Below are 8,070 nucleotides of genomic sequence, written 5' to 3'. Positions count from 1 at the left end.
CTGTTATCAAAAACAGAAAATCACAAGTGTTGGAGACGATGTGGACAAATTCAATCTTTGTGCATTGCTGGTAAGAATGTAAACTGGTGCAGCCACTGCAGAAAACAGTAGTTCCTCTCATAGTTGTTTTTTCTGTTTTTTTCTTTCTTTTTTCTTTTCTTTTTTTTTTTTTCTTTTTTTTTTAGTTGGAGTTCCACACTTGTTGCCCAGGCTGGAGTGCAATTTCACAATTGTGGCTCCCTGCAACCTCTGCCTCTCAGGTTCAAGCGATTCTCCTGCCTCAGCCTCCTGAGTAAAGTAGCTAGGATTACATGCATGCACCACCATGTCCAGCTAATTTTGTATTTTTAGTAGAAATGGGGTTTCTCCATGTTGGTCAGGCTGGTCTCGAACTCCTGACCTCATGTGATCCACCCACCTCAGCCTCCCAAAGCACTGGGATTGCACCACACCCGGCCCTGTTTTTCTTTTTTTAAGACAAGTTCTCACTCTATTGCCTCAGCTGTAGTGCAGTGATGAGATCTCAGCTCACTGCAGCCTCAACCTCCCAGGCGCAAGCAATCCTCCCACCTCAGTCTCCTGAGTAGCTGGGACCACAGGCACATGCCACCATGCCCAGCTAATTGAGTTTATATTTTCATAGAATACAAATACAGTTTTGCTACACTGCTATACTGCATTGTGGTGAAGTCAGGACATTCAGTGCATCCATCTCTGGAGCAATGCACATTGTACTCACCAAACAACCTCCCATCATCTACTCCCATCCCACAGTTCCTCAGAGAGTTAAACAGAGAATTACCAGGTGATCCAGCAATTCTACCTCTGGGTATGTACCCAAAAAAATTGGAAGCAGAGATTCAAAGAGATATTTGTACACCTGTATTCAACAGCAGCGTTATTTACATCAGCCAAAAGGTGGAAATAATCCAAATGATCATTGACAGATGAATAGATAAACAAAATGTGGCCTGTACATACAGTGGGATATTATTCAACTTTAAAACAAAAGGATATTCTGGCACATGCTGCAATATAGACATTATGCTGTGTAAAATGTTGAAATGTTAAATTCTGGTTGATTTGCATCTCTCAATCTTTCCACCCCCTTCCCATAGACCCAGCAGCATTGATCTTCTTTTCCTTCATTTTTTTATTTTTTGAAACAGTACCCAGGCTGGAGTACAGTGGCATGATCTCAGTTCACTGCAACCTCTGCCTCCCAGGTTCAAGCGATTCTCCCACCTCAGCCTCCCAGGTAGCTGGGACTACAGGCACACGCTACCACAACACGCTAATTTTGTATTTTTTGAATTTTTTATAGAGCTGAGTTTCGCCATATTGGCCAGGCTGGTCTCAAACTCCTGAGATCCAGTGATCCACCCACCTCAGCCTCCCAAAATGCTGGGATTACAGATATGACCTACCCCGCCCAGCCAATTTCAACTTCTATTGCAGTGTTTCTCATCCTTGCTTCTTAGGATCGCCTGGGAAGAGTTTGGGTTTTGCTGTATTTTAATTTGTCACAAAAAGGCAAATACTATATGATTCCCATTATATGAGGTATCTAGAAGAGTTAAAATCACAGAGACAGAAAGCAGAATGGTGGTTGCCAGGGGGATGAGAGGGAGCAGAGAATGGGGAGCTGTTTAATGGGTATAGAGTTTCAGCTTTGCAAGATTAAAAAGTTCCAGAGATTGGTTATACAACACTGTGAATATACTTCAAACCGCTAACCTGCACACTTAAAAATGTAAGTGTATAGTTACATTTAGTTAATTAAGTATTAAGTTACATGTAAGAAGTAACTTGTAAATGTAACTCTACACTTACATTTTTTTAAATGAAATTTTTTGTTATGGGTATTTTATAATTGAAACATAACTAGGATCAGGGAGCATTTGAGATCCCTGAAATTTGAAGCATAGGCAAATGTTCGACTACTTTTGAACTCTGGTTGATTTCTGTCTGGATATTTCCCTCCATTTCTCATAAACCGAGCTGCATTTCATCTTCCATTACAGTGTTTGTCAGCCCGGCTCCTGAGAATCATGTGGGAAGAATTGGGGGAGAGGGCTTTTGGGTTTTTTTAATGCTATTTTCCCTCGACTCCTCCCACTCTTCCACCCCCACCACCTCCATAATGTTCTATTTAGTTGGTTTGGCACTGGGCAGGTGTTTTTCTTCAAAGATACCCAGGTAATGTGCAGCCAGGATGAGAACCACTCTTGTCATTGGACACTGTAGCTTACCAATCCCATCCCACAGCCATTGGGACCACAGGCACACGCCACCATGCCCAGCTAATTGAATTTATATTTTCTCTCTGGACAAGCCCTATACCAAGCCCCTGCTAATGCATTTTCTTGCTTGAATTCCACAATAGCTCTATGAAGGTCCTTGGTGTACAGGTGAGGAAGTCAAGGTTTGGAAGGGTTATAAGTTGCCCATATCAGCCTAGCAAGTAAATCGTAAACACGAGATTTGAACTGGGTTTAACTATAAATCCAATGCTTTCTCCCCTAAGATTGCTGCCCTAGAAAGAAAAGCCTGCCATGCATGATTCTGCAGACAATCCCATAACTCTGGTTTGATGTCTTCTTTCTTGACAGCATAACTATAACCCACCTTTTGGCAGGACCCAACATAACAGGAGCACCACGAATTTAGGATCAGAAGAAACACACTTTGGGTCCCACACCGTAGCGGTGCGCGAGCGGGCCGGGCGGGCGGCCTAGTTTTCCAACAGATAACTTCACCAAGATGTCCAGTGATAGGCAAAGGTCCGATGATGAGAGCCCCAGCACCAGCAGTGGCAGTTCAGATGCGGACCAGCGAGACCCAGCCACTCCAGAGCCTGAAGAACAAGAAGAAAGAAAACCTTCTGCCACCCAGCAGAAGAAAAATACCAAACTCTCTAGCAAAACCACTGCTAAGTTATCCACTAGTGCTAAAAGAATTCAAAAGGAGCTAGCTGAAATAACCCTTGATCCTCCTCCTAATTGCAGTGCTGGGCCTAAAGGAGATAACATTTATGAATGGAGATCAACTATACTTGGTCCACCGGGTTCTGTATATGAAGGTGGTGTGTTTTTTCTGGATATCACATTTTCATCAGATTATCCATTTAAGCCACCAAAGGTTACTTTCCTCACCAGAATCTATCACTGCAACATCAACAGTCAGGGAGTCACCTGTCTGGACATCCTTAAAGACAACTGGAGTCCTGCTTTGACTATTTCAAAGGTTTTGCTGTCTATTTGTTCCCTTTTGACAGACTGCAACCCTGCGGATCCTCTGGTTGGAAGCATAGCCACTCAGTATTTGACCAACAGAGCAGAACACGACAGGTTAGCCAGACAGTGGACCAAGAGATACGCAATATAATTCATATAATTTGTATGCAGTGTGAAGGAGCAGAAGGCATCTTCTCACTGTGCTGCAAATCTTTATAGCCTTTACAATACGGACTTCTGTGTATATGTTATACTGATTCTACTCTGCTTTTATCCTTTGGAGCCTGGGAGACTCCCCAAAAAGGTAAATGCTATCAAGAGTAGAACTTTGTAGCTGTAGATTAGTTATGTTTAAAACGCCTACTTGCAAGTCTTGCTTCTTTGGGATATCAAAATGTATTTTGTGATGTACTAAGGATACTGGTCCTGAAGTCTACCAAATATTATAGTGCATTTTAGCCTAATTCATTATCTGTATGAAGTTATAAAAGTAGCTGTAGATGACTAGGAATTATGTCATTTGTATTAAATCCAGATCTGAGTATGTGGTTCATGCTGTTGTGAAAAATGTTTTACCTTTTACCTTTGTCAGTTTGTAATGAGAGGATTTCCTTTTACCCTTTGTAGCTCAGAGAGCACCTGATGTATCATCTCAAACACAATAAACATGCTCCTGAAGGCATAAAAAAAAATAAAAATAAAAAAGAAACACACTTTGGTCAGGAAGGAAAGATGTCATATAGGAATCCCTCTAAGAAACCTCTCAGCCACCCTATGACAGAAGACAGTTCAGGTGTCAAATGATTACATAAATCTCATTCTTCATAACAACTCAACATTTGCTACTTAATGTTAACATGTGAGCAAGATCAAATGTTCATATTTGGTGTACCTTAAATCCAATTGCTTTGTCAAAAAGGAAGATGTAACAGATTGATTTATTTGTCCATGTATGACTATTAAAATGGAGGAATTGGGTGGACAGAAAGTCTCTTGACAATGGCTGTGGAAGTCTATCTTTGCTTAGCTACCACAGGAATGAACTAGCTAACATTACATCTGTAGTCCCCATAACAGGTCTTTTACAAAATGCCCTGGATCATGGAGCTGCCTCTATGCTCTTGTTTCTTATAATCAAACCAAAGACATAAAAAGCAAAGTGAAAAATGTGCCTTTTGAATATGGCTTTTATTGATTTTCAGTACTCTACTTATTGCATGATTTAAATATATACTTTCCATCTTTATTTTTATAAAAGCCCTTTCTTTAAATATTTGAATTTTTATTAAAATAGTTCAAGCACATAATTTATTTTAAAAGAAAAGCCATAGTACAGAGATACAGTAAAAGTAATACTTTCATGTCACATCTCTTTACCCCCAGAGGCAACCAATTAAAACCATTTTATTTCTCATTCTTCCAGTGATTACCACCATATAACTTACTGATTTTTCTTCATTCTCCATATGTAGCCACTTTGTTCCCATCTTAAGGTATAAAAAGGAATTCACACATTAAAACAGAATATGGACTTAAACTTTTTTAAGAATTCCATTTCTAGTATATAGGTAAAATTTCTCATTCCCCTGAGATGTAAAGGCACACAGGAAAGTAACTTTTGCTATCAATTCTTTTTATTTTTAAAGTAAAATGTTTGGCTGGGTATGGTGCTTCATGCCTATAATCCCAACACTTTGAGAGGCCAAGGTGGGAGGACCATCTGAGCCTTGGAGATGGAGGCTGCAGTGAGCCAAGATCGTACCACTGCACCCCAGCCTGGACATCAGAGTGAGGCCTTGTCTCAATCGATCAAGTAAAATATTTAAAAGGCAGTGTTTTGACACTCAAAATATAATATTTTCCTACATTCCCTGTAGCAGAGTAACTACCAGTTCAGTATCTATACTCCCCTCCATTCTTTAATAGTTTTGGCTCAGCATGTGGCCACCGTCTCAAAACTACATATCCCAGCCTCCCATGGGCTTTATGTGGTCATGTGACTTTCTGACCAATAGTATGTAAAGGGAAACTATGTATGCCAATTCAAGTCATATTTTTAAAAGATGTAAGGGAAACTGGCTGGGTGCAGTGGCTCATGTCTGTAAAGCACTTGGGGAGGCCAAGGCAGGTGGATCACCTGAAGTCAGGAGTCAGAGACCAGCCTGACCAACATGTTGGAACCCTACTAAAAATACAAAAATTAGCCGGGGTGTGGTGATGCATGCCTGTAATCCCAACTACTCAGGAGGCTGAGGCAGGAGAATCACTTGAATCTGGGATGCTGAGGTTGCAGTGAGCCGAGATAGTGCCACTGCACTCTAGCCTGGGTGACATAGCGAGACTCTGTCTCAAAAAAAATAAATAAATAAATAAGGGAAACCCCCGAGTCATTTTTTTAAATGACTTAATAAAATAATTAAAGGTGGAGCCTCAATCCTGTATGAGTGATGTTTGAAGAGAAAGAGACAGCACAGTTCTCTACATGCAAGAACAAACAAAATGCTATTTGAGGACACAGTGAGAAGGTGGCTTATTTACAAGCCAGAAAGAGAGTTCTTTGCAGAAACTGAATTTGCTGGCACCTTGATCTTGGACTTCCAGCCTCTAGAACTGTGAGAAAATAAATATCTGTTATTTAAGCCACCCAGTCTGTGGTATTTTGTTATGGCAGACCTAGGAGGCGAATACAGCCACATGTTGCTTAATGACAAGGATGATGGAGATATGTTCCAAGGAAGACGTTGTTAGGCAATTTCACCATTGTGTGAACACTATAGCCTGTACTTATCCAAGGCTAAATGGTATAACTTACTGCACACCTGTACAATAGCCTGCAAGTTTATAGCCTATTGCTTCTAAACTATAAATCTATACTGAATACTGTAGGCAACTGTAACACAACAGTAAGTATTTGTGAATCTAAACATTGAAAAGGTACAGTAAAAATACAGGATTATAATCTCACAGGGCCACAGTGGCATATGCAGTCCATCATTGATCAAAACATTGTTACATGCTGCTTAACTGTACATGTGTCAATCAAAGATTGATTACATAAATTGCCCCATATATATACAACTAGCATACTATGGAAATTTCCTCTTTTTTCTTTTTTTTTTTTTGGTAGAGACAGCATCTCACTGTCACCCAGGCTGGAGTGCAGTAGCGCGATCTTGGCTCACTGAAACCTCCACCTCCCATGTTCAAGCAGTTCTCCTGCCACAGCCTCCTGAGTAGCTGGGACTACAGGTGCATGCCACCACACCCGGCTAATTCTTTTGTATTTTCATAGAGATGGGGTTGCGCTGTGTTGCCCAGGCTGGTCTCAAACTCCTTAGCTCAGGCAATCTGCCCGCCTCAGCCTCCCAAAGTGCTAGGATTACAGACACGAGCCACCATGCCTGGCATGTTTGTTTGTTTGTTTGTTTGTTTGTTTGTTTGTTTGTTTTGAGATGGAGTTTCACTCTTTCACTAGGCTGGAGTACAGTGGTGCCACCTCAACTCACTGCAATTTCCACCTCCCAGATTCAATTTTCCTGCCTCAGCCTCCTGAGTATCTGGAACTACAGGTGTGTGTCGCCACACCCAGCTAATTTTTTGTATTTTTAGTAGAGACGGGGTTTCACTATGTTGGCCAGGCTGGTCTTGAACTCATGACTTCAAATGATCTGCCCATCTCAGCCTCCCAAAGTGCTGGGATTACAGGTGTGAGCCACCTTGCCCAACCTATAAATATAATCCCAGCACTTTGGGAGGCCAAGGCGGGTGGATCACGAGGTCAAGAGATCGAGACCATCCTGGTCAACATGGTGAAAACCCGTCTCTACTAAAAATACAAAACATTAGCTGGGCATGGTGGTGTGTGCCTGTCATCTCACCTACTCAGGAGGTTGAGGCAGGAGAATTGCCTGAACCCAGGAGGCGGAGGTTGTGGTGAGCCGAGATCGCGCCATTGCACTCCAGCGTGGGTAACAAGAGTGAAATTCCATCTCAAAAAAAAAAAAAAAAAAAAAAAAAAAAAAAAAGAACCCTTGGATTAAAGGCTTAAACATAAGACCTAACACCATAAAAACCCTAGAAGAAAATCTAGGCAAAACCATTCAGGACATAGGCGTAGGCAAGGACTTCATGACCAAAATACCAAAAGCACTGACGACAAAAGCCAAAATAGACAAATGGGACCTAATCAAACTCCACGGCTTCTGCACAGCAAAAGAAACAGTCATTAGAATGAATCGGCAACCAACAGAATGGGAAAAAATTTTTGCAGTTTACCCATCTGACAAAGGGCTAATATCCAGAATTTACAAAGAACTAAAACAGATTTACAAGAAAAAAACTAACAAGCCCATTCAAAAGTGGGCAAAGGATATGAACAGACACTTTACAAAAGAAGACATACATGAAGCCAACAAACATATGAAAAAATGCTCATCATCACTGGTCATCAGAGAAATGCAAATCAAAACTACATTGAGATACCATCTCACGCCAGTTAGAACGGCGATCATTAAAAAATCTGGAGACAATAGATGCTGGAGAGGATGTGGAGAAATAGGAACACTTTTGCACTGTTGGTGGGAGTGTAAATTAGTTCAACCATTGTAGAAGACAGTGTGGCGATTCCTCAAGGACCTAGAAACAGAAATACCATTTGACCCAGCAATCCCATTACTGGGTATATATCCAAAGGATTATAAATCGTTCTACTATAAGGACACGTGCACACGAATGTTCATTGCAGTACTGTTTACAATAGCAAAGACCTGGAACCAACCCAAATGCCCATCGATGATAGACTGGACAGGGAAAATGTGGCACATATACACCATGT

General features: G+C 41.1%; 1 pseudogene across 1 annotated transcript; it reads left to right on the top strand.

The window, feature by feature from the left end:
* Window positions 1-2,700: 2,700 nt before the first annotated feature.
* On the top strand, window positions 2,701-3,916 carry LOC116559526 (annotated as a pseudogene). Its single transcript, XR_004272493.1, has one exon. The product of XR_004272493.1 is annotated as a ubiquitin-conjugating enzyme E2 E3 pseudogene (transcript).
* The last annotated feature ends 4,154 nt before the right edge of the window (window positions 3,917-8,070 follow it).

Source organism: Sapajus apella, unplaced genomic scaffold (genome assembly GCF_009761245.1).
Source record: "Sapajus apella isolate SASKATOON/1434 unplaced genomic scaffold, GSC_monkey_1.0 scaffold23, whole genome shotgun sequence".
NCBI lineage: Eukaryota > Metazoa > Chordata > Mammalia > Primates > Cebidae > Sapajus > Sapajus apella.
The sequence above is the reverse complement of the archived record's forward strand: the minus strand, read 5'-3'. Positions and strand labels throughout refer to the sequence as shown.